Consider the following 17934-nt stretch of genomic DNA (forward strand, 5'->3'; position numbering starts at 1 on the left):
TGGAGGTTATTTTGTTTAGGCTTACCTTTCCAGACTGTCAAAAAAGAAGTCACATAGAACACTTAGATATCTCCTGTCTTCTAGAAATACTTTATTTACATTTGAACACAACTTTTCCAGTAAAGTATATTCCATGTTTCCACGTTACTAATTAGCAAATAGGAGAAAGGGCCTAATACAATTTAGGAGGCATCTGTTGGTCATACACGATATATTCCCAGGCAATTATTTAATCTAAAAACACTGGTAGGGGACTGCAGAAAGTTTCACAACACAGAATTTAGGTCTTAACTACTACCAAGAGAAAAGTAGCCATGTGCTTAGTCTCAGAAGCACTTGTTTTTTTTCCCTTGTTTCTACAAATCAGTCCCAATTCTTCATTCTATCCCTATAAACAGTCTGTCCCTACCTATCTTATTACTATGATAATGTATTCATTTTTTTCAAGATAAAAATGATTATCTTTTAAAGAAACATGTTGGCTTTTGTGGTATTACTAGGTTTATTTTTTGTTGATATTTTTATTACAAATGCTTAAGCTTTGGGAGGTCTAATCTTGATTCAATTTACCCACTAAGTCAAGCGATACCATACACATGACATTTCTTGAGCCATACATATCTCCCAGGAGAATCTGTATCTTGTTTGTTTGATGAGTGTTCTTGTGGCTGTTATGACTGGGTATCATCCAGAAAGTACCTAAGGTTTAGAGTTTATCAGAATGTCCTCAAAACTTTTTAAAACTTTTGTAGCTTTAGTGGGTTTTAAGTTTTTCAAAATTCTTAGGTGAAAATATGAAGTATATGTTTTATGATGGAATTTTCATAAATAAATGCCATTATACTTTGTTCTAGGTTGTTACCCTCTTTTCTGTCCTCTGTCTATGGTGATGTCTTGTCTGTACAAATAACAGTTGTGTGAAGATCAGTGGATGGAGCTTGCCACTAGCTAACTGTAGAGGTGTGGAGGTCTGTCAGACAGACAGGAAGTGAGATGGCTGGGTGGAGGCAGGAATATTGGTGGGAGGAAACGAACTCAATTGTCTTTTCTACTGGGAAACTAGTGAGGTAAGGGTGGCTTTGGCTTGCTCCGTCTTCTCCTGATCTCTCAGCATTTTCTCATATTTATCTGACTCTGGGCTTTTATTATTAAGACCTACTAGAATTCGTGATAAATCTGCCCCCTCCCCACCTTTGACTGGTTCTCTTTCCCTCCAATATTCCCTGTTCTGCCTTTATATCACAAGCATTTCATTATCTTCTCTTTCTCTCCCCTATTTCTTTTCTTCCATGAACATGATCCCCCTTCTAGCTTCACACACACAAATATAAATACATACATGCATGCACATACAATAACTTTATATATAGGTTTTGTCTATGAGAAAACATGCAGGGACTTAACCTTCTGAGTCTGGCTTATTTCACTTAATACAATCTATCCATACATAGTCGTATAGATGTCATTATTTCATTTTTCTTTACAGATAAATAAATTTGGACTATATATAAGTACAACATTTTCCATATCCACTCCTCTGTTGATGGATATTAGAATAGTTTCATTTCTTTTCTATTGCAAAAATGCAAATGTAAGTTTTCAAAATGATCACCAATGATTATCTGGATTTCACTGGAATCTATGAAACCTGTTTCAATCTTTAATTTTATTAAATTGCAGAATCAACCCTTTGATTGATTCTACTCATTCTTTTGTCTTTATTACAATCATTTCTGCTCTGAAATCTAATTCTTGCTATCTACTACTTTGAGGTTTGAATTGTTGGTGTTTTTCTAGAATGCCTGGGCACAACATTAAGCTATTTCTTTGTGGTCCTTCTTATTTCTTAATGTAAGTACTTGCAAGTATAAATTCCTTTCTTAGAACTGTTTTAGCTATTCTTAGCTGGATCTCAAAGGTTCTGGTAACCTACTTTTTCATTCTCTTTGAGTTCCTCCATGATTTCTTCAGTAACCTACTGACCATTTAAGAGTGTATCACTCAGCCTCCATGTATTTGTGTAGTTTTTATGCTATTGGATTCTAGTTTTATTGCAGTATAAGCTAATAAAGTAAAAGCAATGGTTGCAATGATTTGTGATTTAGAATGAGGTCTATTTTAGAGACAGTGTATGCACTAACAGAAAGAATGTGTATTCTGTATTTTCCATGGGATATCCTTTATATACCTGTTAAGCCATTTTCTCTGTGGTGTGGTTTAACTCTGAGGTTTCCTTGAGCTTTTATTTGAGATGACCTATTAGAGTTGAGAGCACCACCCACTGTTATATCAGAATCCATCTTACCCCTTGTATGTGCATTGATGTCTGTTTGGTGTATGTATATGTAAACTTGTTATATCTTCTCCATATATTTCTTCAAAGTTCAGAAGTTCCAAAAACTTTTAGTCTTAGTGTAATGTTCATATCCTTCAGCCTTCCCTTCCTCAGTGAATAAGAATGTATAAAATGTTACCAAAGAGTAGAAAAGTACCTTTTCTGAACTTTTTTTTTTCATCTTGACCATTTCCTCTCTATTCTTTCTTTGCCTTTTTTCTAAATTAAAAAAAATTCTTATTTTACATATCAATCCCAGTTCCCTCTCCCTCCCATCCTCCCAAGCCCTCCACCAACACCCCCATCCACTCCCCAGGGAGGGTGAGGCCATCCATGAGGGATCATCAAAATCTGCCAAGTCATTTCAGGTAGCCATCAGAAGTAATTCTTGGTGCCAAGAACATGGTTAGTTGCCCAAATCTACTGAAGAGAATTCTGAAATAGAATCTTAGCTTTTGATCCCTCCCCCTGCCCACTGCTCTAGTCCTCAAGACTCTTACTCTGTCTATGGATGCTTTTCATAGCTAAGAACACAGAGTGATTATATACATGTGATCCTGTGAGTGCTATTTCACCTCAACACAGATACAGTTTCCTGAAACACCCAGTGTCTAAAGAAACCCTATATGTGACACACTATGTTAACATTCCCAAATTAAATATCAATGCATTATTATGGGCCTGCTAAGGCAGTGCCTTAATCCAAGATGGCAGCCATAATGGAACAGGGTATATGTATCTCTTATGTTTTGCTAGATGACAGAATGTGTATGATTTTTGCAAATAATCTGGAAGCTGAGATGAGACAGGTGGTATCACACCTCAGAAGCGATCCTATTTCATAACCAGTTTCATCCATGATGACACATTTAGTGACAGGTATTCAATAGATGTGTGGGCATGGACATGTTCAGTTACTCCAGGAAATAAATAATCATTGTGACATCCTTGGTGCTCTGAACTAAGTTTCTTTATACGAGAAAGTCACAAAGTCAGCCTGGAATAGTGAAATTCCCATGAAATTAAATTGATCCTCAAATTATTGCCTAAATGATAGAACAGTAGGAGCTTAAGAACATATTAATGTTAATGGGAATTGCTCACCCAGTGCTGTGCAAGGCCAGTTGTGAAGTTACCAGGCATGTTACAAAAAGCCATTATGCTCATCTTTTCATAGATGCATGGTTTGTTTTATTCTAAAAACATTTGCGGTTTAAAGTTTTTATACCATGCCTTATGAATAAGTGCAATGAGGTTGAAAACCAAAATAGTGCTCACCACCATATGCAGAAGTAGAAAAGAGAAGCTCTAGCCAAATGGTGTTCATTTGAATCCCCCTTTCTAAAAATCCAATTTAATTTTTTGTCACTTGTCTCATTAACCCCAAGATTTAGAGAAATCAAATGTTGCTTGAGTAAAAGGAGACTGACAATTCAAAATATCTCAAGAGGGTTTGGTTTTTGCAACAATCATGCCCCTAAACATTTTACAATTAAGCGTTCTCACATTATCAAATTTCTTTTTTGCAACACATATGGTTATTCCTAAGTTTGAGTCCACCTGTCTTAAATGTAGACTGAGCTTTTATTTATGCTTTGAAAAATCTAGCAGATAAAAGGAATAAGTGTTTCTGATATTATGTTTTGTCATCTCCAGCTAAGAAGATTGAAATCCTGAGAAACAATTTTCTGAAGAAATGAAATCGTATGCCCTCTGAACCCTTTGGGGAAAATAGCCTTTGTGTTTGCTCAGAATGCGAGACAGTGAAACAGGACAAGCGCAACAGCCATCCGTGCCATGCATGTGACATTTCTGTCTGTGCTGTCTGAAACGATGTTTTAAAAACATTTGGGGGGTATTTATTTATTTATTTAAGAAATCACAAGTAAAGATAATACTGGCTCAATCTTGCTGATAGGAGATTTTCCAAATCAGATATATGTATTTTCTGGGGAACTTAGGAGATTGCTTTGAAATCTGTATGTTGAATGACTTCCCAGAGAACGTGTGGAAGGAAGTTTTGGAAGAGCTCTGTCATGACAGCCTCTCTGAAAGCACTAGAGAGCCTGCACTGGGCCACTGGAGTCCTCCAGTGGGTGTCTTGGTCTCAGTGGTGAAAGAGTTCCTTGAAAAGGAAGGAAATGTTTTAAAAGACAACCCCCGGGGCAATATTGATGTTATAACTTCTCTATATGTTCAAAAAGGAAATAATTACAATTAGAATAAAGAATCTCTACATATTGTTCCCTCTTGTTCCTAATAAAATATTGTCTGGCTAAATGATGTTTCATTGCTTTTGAGTTTAAAAATCAAAGTTTGACTTGAAATATAAGCTTATATAATATATACAAAAGCATATGACAATGCATATATTGGTGTTATTATCAGACCTTAGGCTTAGGAAAAATAGTTATCCTTATTTTCACTCATTAATTTGTTAGACAAATGAGTTAAGTCACACAAATATTTTGAAGTTTCACTTTGCAGCTAAACTATATATAAAATTTAAACAGTATATATCTGAGTAAAACTACCTGTCATAGGCAGTTTATAAATAATGAATCTATCTTCATATTTATATTCAATACTATTTTAATGCCAAGTGGTTTTCTAAGCTCAATTACTCACCTTAATCAACAACTTTGGCTCTCAACATTTGGCTCATTCCAAAAGTTTAGACTCATCTCCAATGGTCAGTACTACTGTGAATATTCAGATGGTAATCTAGGAAGGTTACCCTCAAATAGAGTTCTGGTATTGCTTTGAGAAGTTGCAGCCTCTGAAGACTAAATATATTGCTGTCGACTGATGACTTTGAAAAGTATATATTTGGGCTTGACTTTCTGCTATGTTTAGTTACAAATCAATTCCTTTATTGTAGAATTGGAGCTTATATACTATTTGGACTCAGAGTGCATCTTTCCCAGATTCTTTATGAACTCAGGAAACTGTTAGGGAAATGCTATGGTTTTTGGTAGATAAAAATCACTTAACCCCCAAAGTCCTGGCAACAGAGAAGAGAGCAACGCTAAAAACTTCAGATGAAGTTTGGTAACATTAATTGAATTTTCAGTTGCTAATCTCATTCATGAAAGATTTTCCTGATCAGTTATTTATCTATATATCATTCTGTCTATTCATCCAGTGGCGTGGCAATTTTTGTTTATAAAGGTTATGTTGATTATGTTTGTATACATATGAATCCTTTTTTTTTTTTTTTTTTTTTTTTTACTCTAAGTGGTAGAATTTAAATTAGCTTAAGATAGAAGAGACTCTTTGAAAGACCACAGGGTTGTCTCAGTTACCTCATATGCCTTAATTCAAGAAGAAGAGGCATGTTAGAACTCAGGGACAATAGGACGTAGGCACTCAAATCCCCTCAGTCATGCCCTCTCCAGTTTGCATTTCTCTCTGCCTTCTGGCTTTCTCCCCACCAGCTATAGGCAGTGTTGCCTCTGTGGTGGAGGAAACAGCCACAACCAAGCCAACCAAGCCTACCAGACTGTAACCCAATGAAATTCACCAACTACCATTTCAATTCTACTACAGTGAATCTCAGATACTCAGGAGATCTTGTATAAACATGGCTGTCCCTATTGTGAGCATGTGGTTGCGAAACAAGGAGCTTAGGGAAAACATTTTCAGAGAATAGAAGCTTTGAGCAGATAACCTGACAGCCATCTGCTACAATTTCCAAACAGAGAAAATGGAAGGTCCCTGGAATAGTCAGTAGTGTCTTACAGGCAGCACTGTGGACACACAGCAAATGCTTGAGGATGACTACCTTACCAATGACTTTGAGGTGTTGGAAATGTTCTCCAAACTGTCATATTGGTGGAACTAATTCCTCACATTCCTTTCACCTCACCCACTAAAGTATCTATGGTGATGTTTCAGTGAACAACATGTGAATAGACCCAGCCTTCCTGAGCTGAAATCTACCCTCTAGCTGTGTGACCTTGGACAAGTGCCTAACCCATTGTGCCTCAGTTTTCTTACCTGTTAAATGGAGATAATACCTACTCCAGGGAAATCTGAATATTTGGTGAGGAGGCAACATCATTCCATGACAAAAAGCTAAAGGCTTAACTTCTATTTTTCTTCTTACGATTTTCATAATTACATAATTAGAGGAATAAATTCTACAGGAAAATGTCTAAGGGCCTTTGCATAAGCTGACCTTCTTCTTGGGTGCCCCCTGTCATCCTTCATTGATGTGCGAAGTTCCTGTGGTGCTGTAGGTCTGGCCTTGCTCCTATGTTTGCTCAAAGCATTTTAAAGGCAGACAACACTGAACTACCTATTTGTAGGGTTGCTGATGCATCTCCCCACACACTGTGATACTATGAGCCTGAGGACGGGGCCTTACTCATTTCTGTATATTCAGAATTTAGGAGATGAAAGGAGGTCTTCCTCTTACCTTTTCTTTGAATCTTTCTATTTAAAAAAAATGTATTTATTCACAATTTCCTATCTATCTAACTATTACCAAAATACTTACTATCTCTCTGTCTGTTTACCTTTGACCATAATCCTTTCCATTAAGGCAATCTGATGGAACAACTAACAACATGTCCACACCAATGGATATTCTTGATATTGCCTCTGCCGTTCTAACTGAGATTCTTCCATTTAATCTTTATTTTATGAATGCCCTAACAACCTTCAAAGCTTAACCCAAGAACTATATTTCTAGTTAGATATTCATTGAATATGTAACCAGCTCTCTTTCCCATAGACAGGAAGCACTGTCATGTATTTTAGATGTCAGCTTACCTAAGAGTAGATGTTCTGTCCTTAGAGTTGCATGAGGAAATCATTCCTAGTCAAATCAATGCACATCTTTTCTCGTATGCAGGAGGAGCATATATCAACCCTGGGTTTGAAATTATTAGCATCATGTTCTTTAAGCATAGCTTTGTGTCTTACAGTAAGCAAGGAACATTTTTACTTCTTATATTCTTATATTTACTTTAAAACATTTTATAATCGTGGTAAAAAAAGATTGGGCTCATTGAAAGATTTATTTTACAAATTCTGATCACTAATTCTATTAGACTTTAATTCAAATGGTTAAACGTAGAGGAGCCAAATAACATTAAGAAGTCGAGAGAAAGCTGCCAAGAAAAGAAATGTATGTGATTTGTGCTATCTCCTCATAGGTGTCAGTGATCAGATTAAAGATGAGCCAACAGTCTATGGAAACAGCCCAGCTGCAAAGTTTTGGAAACATGAGCTGCCATGGAGGATATCTGACATCTTAGCTGCACTTGACTGTGAAGAGTCTATGTACAGTAGCATTCACAGTATCAAGTTCGTTCAACATACTGGTTTATCTACATTTTTGATGATTTGTGAGGTTCCCATCCCTACCAACAAATAGGAGGGATTATATCTGGTACATATAGAAAAAAAGCTTCGACTCAGTTCCAGTTGCTTCTGCAGAGATCCTTGCCTGTAATGAAAAGGAGACACTCTGCCTTGGTGAGGATCCAGAGTCACACGATGTGGGTATGTGTGCCCAAGAGGCACGGTATCTTTCAAGAACAGCACCATGGGGACCAGGGATGGAGCTCCACAGAGTGCTTATCTAGTGTGTGCAAGCTCTGGGTTTGCACAACAACATGTTTTCTATTTAATTGTTGACAAGCCTTTATTTCTTCCTGCCATAAAGAGTAGTGAGCATTCATTCTTGGGGTATTTTATCTAAGTGTCTTAAACACTTCAGTGGTTTTATTAAACCTTTTAAATTGGGGCTGGGGAGATGGCTTGATATAACACTCATACACATAAAACAATCTAAGAAAATAAAAAAAAATTAAAATAAAAAAATTAAGGATTGCAAATCTCCAAGTACTGCTGAAGTTTTCCATACTAATTTACTGAACAGTAAGAAAATATTTTGAAGGGCCTGGAGAGATGTTTCAGAGGCTAAGAGCCCTGCTGCTCTTCAGAGGATCCTGATTCAATTCCCAGCACCTACATGACAGCTCACCAACATCTGTAATTCAGTTGCAGAGGATTAGGCTACCTCTTCTGACCTCTGTAGGTACCAGGCACACATGGGCACACTTACATACATGCAGGCAAAGCATTCATACACATAAAATAAATATTAAAAGAACACATTTAAAGATATTATTGGGTTATTATTATTTTGTCAGCTGGCTTTTAATTAGATGTTTATTGCTGGATCCTCAAAAGTCCAACATACCTGTTTTTACAAATGTAGACATGCTGTGTTTCGTTTTGGTACTTTACCTCAGTGATCTACAGTGGATCCCTGTATCTGGTTGTGATATCCTGGTTCCCAACCAGATGTCTGACATATGCTGTTCTATTCCCAGTCCCTGCCCGAGCTCCCCTTCTACTTTCTCCTGTACCAGCACTTCCCTCATCAGCCCTGAGGCCTAAGCGTTCAACCTTTCTTTTCTCCATCTTTCCTACGCCTCTCCTTTGCTTTCTCTTCCTACCCTAACATCTGGAAAAGTCTATTGCTTCCTCCACCTTCTGAAGTCCGACTCTGCCTCTACCATTGGTTGCAACTCCATTTTAAAAACTCACAATGGCTACCTAATGTCCTGTAGGTATCCTTTTTGCCAGCGTACTACTCTAGGAGAGAACTGTTGAGAAACCCTTCTCCATAAATACTGGGTCATTTGCAACTGTTTTTCCTTTGTTAGTGATCAGTTCTAACTCTGAGATCCTTTTGTAGTCTGCAAATGGCTCACTTTCCTCTCTCCACCTCACTATTATGACATTGCTTTTGGCCCTTGCCTCATTCCCTGCTGAACTCACTTTTCCTGGGTGGAGAGGACTCACTAGCATTGACTTCTAATCCTTCTGGCCCCTCTCCATTTGTGCCTGCCTTTGCTGGCTCCTGGCTTGCTCATTTGTCCACTTCCCCCCACTGTTCTCTCACATCAGGAACTTAACCAAATGCTCACATATTGGACAGATGAATGCTTAGTGGGAAACATTCCAACAATGAAGTATTTATAGATTTAAAACCATATGCCAAATACCAATGTACACTTTAAAAATCTTTATTTACCAGAGGAGGGTGATTGAGGGTCTACCCAGCAGAATATTCTTTCTTAAAAAAAAAAAAAATAGATTCCAAGTATACACTAGTCAAACTCAGTCCTTCTAGTATGAATTGTGCACTGCCTTTCAATGTCAAGGTAGCATCTAATGGACAGTTCATTTGGCAGACTGTTCAGTCTTTGGCTCTCCCAAAGGTCAGCATTCTTAGGCTGAGGCCAGACATGGAATTTCAGTTGAAATATTTTTCCCGTACATTGCAACAGGTTCCAAGAGCTCTCTGGAAATGACACCTATGAACAATGATGGGTTAGAGCGTCCTCATGTCTGTAAGCATCTCTGGAATCCTTCATGTTTCTTCTGGGGAAGCATGTACTTAGCCAACTCCATTTTCTCTTGAACATCATTACTATTAGCAATTACTTTTTATCAGAGCTAAGGTAGATTTTCTAACCCTGAAACCATTCTTTGCCTGGGACCTGCCAGCTTACTGACCAGGCTCCAATGTGTAACTGAATCTCATTTACCAGCTGTGGAAACTTAATCAGGAGATGGGGGATCCTTGGAATGCCGTGCCTTGCTCTCTCTAAATAGAATCTCCCTGTCACACCAAATATTCACTGAGGCTTTGATGTAATGAAAAACAAAACAGAGTCCACAACAAACAGTCCTCCTTCTTGACAGCCAGTGTCTCTACTTGGCCGTAACAAAGCTGCTAAAACGGCAGTAGTCCTTGAGTTCATTTCCTTGTTGTGTTGTTTATAATCTCTATGGATAACTGACCCCAAGGTCGGTCACCTTCTCCACCTATCTCCGCTCAACACCCCCCCCACCCCCCCCACCCCCCGGCCAACCTTTATGGTGAAGGGATGGCTCTGCCTTGGCTCCCTGGGTGATTTTTGAATACTTACCTAAACTAGCTTTGGGGATTAAGCTGCTGTTGCCTCCCCTCCCGATGAGGCCCAGTACTGTCCTTCTTTGCTTCCCCTGTCTCAGATGGTCTGGAGAGTTTAAATTTCCTTCCTTCCTATGAGTGTTTGCCAGAAATGTGATCATCATAATGAGAAACCTCCTTATTTGCTCCTTAGGCAAATAATCCTTGTGCTTTTGATAAGTAAACAACAAATAAGCCGCTGTGGAACTTCTTTGACTTTCAGGAAAGGTGAGATGTTATGGGTTCATTAATATGTAAACTGTAGTTTGTAGATCTCAATGAAAGTGACAAACAAGTGCCACGCTGGGTATTGCTGAACACAGGAAATGGTTGGTTTGAGCTAATATATACTTTTGGCACCACTTCATCTTAAAATCATACATAGCATCCAGCACCAGCAGGTTGGTTTTATAGCTTCATCTATTACTACCCTGTCACTGTTAATTGTCTTCCTTTACCTCTGCAGTATTCTACAAATTGGGCCTATCCAAAGTGACAGGAGGAAGAACATTAAGCATCTGACAAGATGATATCTAAGTTCAATTTCCTACTCTTTACCTGATTTATACCTGCAGAAGATAATTTTCCTTTCTGTCATAAACAGCCCTATAAATCAGCAGTGCTTACGGAGCAGCCGCACCGAGAGCCCCCGGCTTTGCCGCCTCTGTGTTTCCTATTAGGAAGCCATTACTGCAGAATTTTCCTCCTTCAAACAAAAATGATGAAATTTAATACCACTGAGATTACAAAGATTAAGAGCTGGAGGACTGCTGGGGCTTTTCAATTGAAGCAGCTATCTGAGCAATCTTTGCAAAACTCAATAAAAACAGGGTTTCTGCCTTTGACATCATTATCCATCTGTTTGGATGAAATTGCTGTATCATGGTATAAATCTGTGATACAAGTGACATAACCTCTGAAATAAAAGGGAACATTAACTGCTCTATCTTCTGGAGGCCCTGGGACCGGCTGGCTATAAGCTCACTCAAGTGTGATGGCAGTTATTCCGTGTTTTACTAGACTGGAGACAATTATCCTTTGCTCTCCTCCCCTCCTATGACAAACTGTCAGGGCTTCTGCAGAAATGATCTCAAATAGATTTTCTAAAATGCTTAGTACTAGATTGCCTCCATACATTATTTCTTTTCAATGGGCTGAAAATAAAAACCTAATCCACAAATCAATTGCTACATCTATCAGATGCACATTGGTGCACATTTTATTTTGTTCTATCAAGATTTTATACTGCTTATATCCTCTTCGCAGCGCTTTACGTAGATGGGCATGCTGCAGGAAGGAGGCTGAGCTCAGGGTTCAGTGGGAGTCAAGAGACAGTTCAGTTTGGGCGGGCAGGCAGAGTGTTCTCAGAAGCTACCCTGGGGCAAGGGAGCCAGCCCTTCAAGTGCCAGCCATATTGGAGAATGGGAGTGGAGGAAGGCGATACTACCCCGATGAACTCACTTCCTGCTTTTCTCCCTCTTCGTGATAGCCCAGTTGATGCTCAGTCTATTCATAAGGACGAGATGTCACAGTCTTGCCTGCTAAGCCTGATCCTACAACTAAAGACTGGGGATGCCTTTACAAACCCCATCTGTAGCCAAAATGTTATTCACTCAGATAAGTGGTTGTGTATACCTCTGGGGGCACAAAACTTTACAGACTTAGACTCATTTTTAATTTAATCCTGCTTCATAGGCCTTTGTGTGGCTAATACTATTGGTCTCTGAGGAGCTGGTTACATTGCTTGGTAGACAAATCAACAGAAGCAACGAGTTCCTTCCTAAATCTGCAGTACAGGCTATAAACTCTAAATGCGTCCTCATCCGTGGGAGAAAGCCCTCAATCTTCTGCAGACACATACTTTTCTTGTATTTACAGGTTCAGCCCAAAACATTAATGGGAGAACTCCATTTCTCAATACAGTTAATGTATCTCGTACAGGACCAGAGAATTGGCTTTGGCTGTTCTGCTGTTGTTTTTTTTTTTTTTTTTTTTTTTTTTTTTTAAAGACAACCTGGTTTTATTTATTTATTTTATATAACAAAGTCCAATTAAATGAAACCAAACATTTATACACAATATTTGGGAATTTGGGCGTTGTTCTTTCCAAACTACTTCCTGCTGGTAAGGGGCTCTGTCATGGGGGATTCGAAGAAGATTCAGAAATCCTGGCTGTAGTCTGTAAGGCGGCTTTGGCTGTTCTTTCAGAGGATGTTGTAGTTGTATTTGCTCCCTTCCCTCTGTTTTCCTTGTAGGTCTTGTTAGTCTGTTCTTGCCCTCTCTCCCTCTCTCAGCACTTAATTTTATTTGCAAATGAAAATGTCTTTATTGTCTCTTCAATTTTGGTTAAACAGCCCAAAACAAACAAATAAACAAAAACAAAAATAAAACAAAAACCAAACCAAAACACACACACACACACACAACAACAACAACAACAACAACAACAAAACCCAAGTCAGTCACTAAACAATCAAATTTACTTAATGTTATAAATGCTCAGGGAACTCTTGTAGTCGTTGATATTATTTGCTTCAAAGGTTGAATTGGAAGAGTGTGAAGGAGCCTATTTTTGCAGGAATATGCTGGCATGGGGCCTGTAAATGAAATCCCATCAGAACGAAACCTTTTCTTGATTAAATATTTGAATCGAGTCAAACATCTGGACAACCCTAAGAATTTTTATAAAATGTCATATACTAAATGCTTCACATATTTTCTTACTCTTTGATGGCACCAGACTGGAAAATAATTTGGAGAAAACCAATTTTTATGAAAATCTTGGAATCGAATATGCAAAGCCTTGTTGATGATCCTTCCTGCACAGACACCAAGTGAGAACTTCAGGGATGGGAAAGTGAAGTTCGAGTCTGAACTTTTAAGAGATTCCTGGGTGGTTATGATGGGCAGCCATGGCTAGCTGGGGAACCACAGACACAGGGCCTACCAGCTGCTCTTCATCTCCATGGCAACAGGGAAGAAGCAGGCATTAACTGTGGCGTGAAGTATTTAGGCTAATGTGAGTTTGCCTTTAATTACTAGATTTGCATTTGTCATTATGACCCTTTGGTGAGTATCTTCTCTATGGCTTGGCCCTGTGACTAAGATCTGGGTAGCTGCCACCAGGTGAATGCTTTTGGTTACATATTCTGATAGGCATCTACTAAACACACATTAGAATCCAAGTCAATAAAACTTCTCTAGAGACTCATACTGTTAAAATAAGAGCATACAAAATAAATCTAAATTTAAGTATAAACAATGAAATAAAGTAGAGCAAGATATGAATACATATAAACTGCTCGGGTACACATTAAAGAGCATTGCTCACTAAGCCTCAACTATTACAAAGTATATTTACTCTTAGCCTGGTGTGCCTTATAGGGACCAAACTGGAAAGTGAGCACATTTGAGTTTGTAGACAGTAGAGTTCCCTGTCACTTTTTCTCAAAACCCTCCTTTCTTTGAGTTGTTGGAAGTAAGTGTATATTTCCTGTAACATCAGGATTCGTGGAGGAAGATTAACACTAATATTGTGCATGAATCTTACATCCCTCGCTCCTTTAATAGAGATACCCACCTATTTCTCCCACATCAACTCTTTAATGATTTCTATTTTCCTCCTTTCAAGTCAACTCTCTTTTCCACTCTTTCTGGGCATGAGGTTCTGTATGCTTTAATGTTTCCTTTGCTGTTTATCAAAACCACGATGACAATGAATATACTTAAGCATTCATGGAACATTGCTAAATTTCATTTTTTTTTTCTTTTCTAAATCAGGAAGTGTTTTTAGAGAAAACTGGGTATTAAATGTTTATGGTGTGTGTCCCCAGATCTATCTTCGGAAAGGAGTGTTTTATTGCTTTACCACCTTAATTCATGCAAATCACATGGGAAAAGTGAAAGAAATGATTATATGGTTTAGAAATAAGTTTAGTTAACCTTGTGCAAATCTACTTAAATTAGTTTTTTAAAATGTGGGATTCAGCTTTCTCTGTATTAGTCTTCAATAAGCAGGAAGACAGTGTTTATACTCTCTAGTGGCGTTTTCTAAAACTGGGAACGGAAGAACACACACTACTTGAAAACCTTTTACTTTTATGAAACATTGTAAAAGCGATTGTAGAACACATTATATGTTGTAGAAAACTGGGGAAATGCAATTAAAAAAGAAAAGCCCCCCCCAAAAAATCAAGCTTAATTTCCTAAGGCTAGCCAGTTGACAGTTTCAACAGAATTATATGTTATAAAAATGGATTCATAACTCAGAAAGGCCTTGTAGGAGGTAAAAGTTATTTCTTTGCTAGCATATTAATATTTGATAACATTTTTAATACTAAAATACACTGTAGGAATTTAAGTAAGGAATGCTAACTATTATATTCTCTTTTAATTAACCCAAGCCAGAACTTATTTCTCCACTGTGAGTACAATCAAGATGCCCTCAAGAGGCAATGTGATGTGGATCAAGAGAGACACAAAGCTATTTATCGCAGAATTATTTCCTGGGACATTATAGCTAATGATGTCACTTCCATAAGATGTGAAATGGCTATAAACCAATATTATGCAAAAGATCAGATTATCAAGCTTTAAATACATTATCTGAAATATATCTTCAAGAATTAGAAAATGCATGCTACAAAACACACCATAAAACACCAAAAGAGTGTTAGGATCTTGAGTCTGATCTTTCTCTATAGCTTTCCGCATGTTCAGATGTTTCTATAGTGAATACTCATGTTTCTTAGAATGGCCTTTTTGAAAATGAAATCAACAACACAAGTTAACACACTGCTTCATTTCCTGGGTACCATACTTGGGATGCAGAGGAAGAGGCTGAGAACACCAAGCATCCTCTCCAGAACATTTCCTGTGTTTCTAATGACACGGCAGCTGTTTGCCCCATAATAGTCTGCCCTGAGTTTTATAGAAGCAACATTTTTTTAATTGAGTTCTTTGAAGAGACTTCAGAACCATGTAGAGAGCCGAATGGGGCCCCTCTGTGTGGCGGGGCTGGCTTGTAACACAGTTTGAAATGGTTTTCAGGCGCAGTTACAGCCCTCCCTGTTGGTTCCCATCGTTCTTAAGAACAGTGAACTGGCACCAATGTCGCTGCAATGCTTTGGTTAAAAACTCACTTATGCAAAGAGAGCCTTGGGAACCAGAGCTAGCCTAAGCTGTGCCTTTGCTCCCTTCCCAAGCCTCGGCCACAAGAAGGTCTCTGGAAGTCAGCCCAGGTACGGCTCTGTAGACAACTGTCTGGTCTGGGCGGTCTCACTCTTGTACCACGAACTGTGAGATTTTCCTGGAGGGCACATCACTGATTGCCAATTACCTCTTTTAACTATAGATCCCACAGAAAGGAGCCTGGGGGGTGGGGTATTACATACTTTGGTGGGAACAGGTATTCAAACAGTGAGGGACTCACACTACAGCACGAGTAGTTTCAGAGCAACAGAAAATACATTTCATCTTCAATATTCACGGTCCTATATCTTGAATCCAGCCAATTGAGGACTGCAAATATTTTTTAAAAAGCACATCTGTATTGAACATTGTTACTACTCTGTGAACAATTTAGTACAACAGTGATTTACATAGTATTTATGTTGAGTTAGACACTAACTCATCTAAGGATGGCTTGAAGTCAATAAGTTATATGCAAATATATCACTTTATATGAACAACTCAAGCATCAATTATTTTAGTATGGGGGGGCAGAACAACTCTTGCAACCCATCCCTCACAGATATAGAAAGATGACTACACTCAAGTTCTCCCACTGGGTTGGGTGGGAGAAACACACACACACACACACACACACACACACACACACACACACACACACACACGTACGTAAGATCTTGGAAGAGAGGAACACTGGGATTTTTCAGAGACCATTCAAGAGCCTGGACTGTCTGGTACAAGCAACATCTGTCATCACTGGTGTGTCATCTGGTCAGTGGCAAACTTTTATAGTAGGGACATCACAAAGTTACAGAGTCCCTGAAGAGACACTGGATGCTTGCTTTAGGCTTGGAACTCAGGGTTCAAGAGCTGCTTGTCAGTTGTGAATGCTTTCTGCTTACAACAGAGACCACTAAATCCCAAACCAACTACTCACCACAGTGAGAAGTACTTCCACATGTGCATGACTTAGCACACCCTCCATCTACAGACAGTCAAGCTTTAGCAAGGTAAAACAGTAGCAACTATTGAGAAATCATTGATAATTACTTTTTAAAATCAAAATCTTAATTAATTCATAGTAATTTATGTACTTACAAAGTACATTGTGGCATTTCAATACACATAAATGATCATACCTACCATCTCAAATATTTATCACTTCTTTGTGTTTGGAAAATTAAAAATCCCTTCTGTGAGCTGTTTTGAAATATAATTAACTGTTGTCAACTATAGGCCCTACTGTGTTACATATTAGACATTATTTCTCCAGAGTTGATGAGATGGCTCTGTGGGTAAAGGCACTGGCTGCCAAACTCAACAACCTGATTTCAGTTCCCAGAACCCATATAGTAGAGAACCAATTAATGATTTCCACAGGTGTCCATGCGTGCTCACAACACACACACACACAAATAATACATTTTAAAAACTGATAATTGGCACACATGACTTCAATATTTCAAACAGAATAATATTAGATGCTATGGTCTTTAAATTTATAAACCTCAGTGGTGTATCTTTTTCTTTTACATTTAATAATGTGCCTTAATTTTCTTTTTATATTAATAAATATAGAATCACATCATTATTTTATGATTGAATAGTATCTACATGGCATGATATATCGTAGTTTGTTCAAAATGCCCTACTTATAGACTTTTCATTTATTTTCAATTTATTTTACTAATAGTATTTCATTATTTTTTAAGTTATTAGTGGTTATAGACTATCAGTATGAGAAATAGTATGTATTGACCTTTGAAATATTTCCTTTGCTTATATTTCTAAATGTAGAAACAGTGGATTTGAAGCCATACACATTTAATATTTTGACTTTAATGGCCAGAGTGCTATCACAAACTCCTTTCATTTCCTCATAACTAGGCCCAGCACAATGGAAGTTTTTGGTACCATCAGCTGTCCTCTCGTCTTGTGTTTCAGTATACTCATGATAGTTCCCTTCAGAAGCCATTTATTATTAAATATTCATAAGGAAATTATGCCTGTAGTGATGGGTAGATTGGTCTTTGGGAGGGTCTGTATCTCATCTGTGTATTTCATTCCAAGATCCTAACTGTGTCTAAGGTTCTATAATTTTAGCTGGGCAGTTGTGGCACACATCTTTAATCCCAGCACTCGGAAGGTAGAGGCAGGAGGATCTCTGCATGTTCCAGGCCACCCTGGTCTACAAAGCGAGTTCCAAGACAGCCAAAGACAGCTAAGGCTATACAGACAGACCCTGTTTCAAAACACCAAAAAAAGAAGTTAAAAAAAATTGTATGATTTTTATAATATGGGGTGGGTTGATAAAAGTGGATTTTTGTTTTAGAATTCTAAGTGGATTTTTGTTATTAATTTACAGATGGCTAATGTCTACACAGCACTGTGATTCTCCATCATTGAATGTTCATGGAAATAGTGCGCGTGA

The sequence above is a fragment of the Phodopus roborovskii genome, unplaced genomic scaffold (genome assembly GCF_943737965.1).
Source record: "Phodopus roborovskii unplaced genomic scaffold, PHOROB, whole genome shotgun sequence".
Lineage (NCBI taxonomy): Eukaryota > Metazoa > Chordata > Mammalia > Rodentia > Cricetidae > Phodopus > Phodopus roborovskii.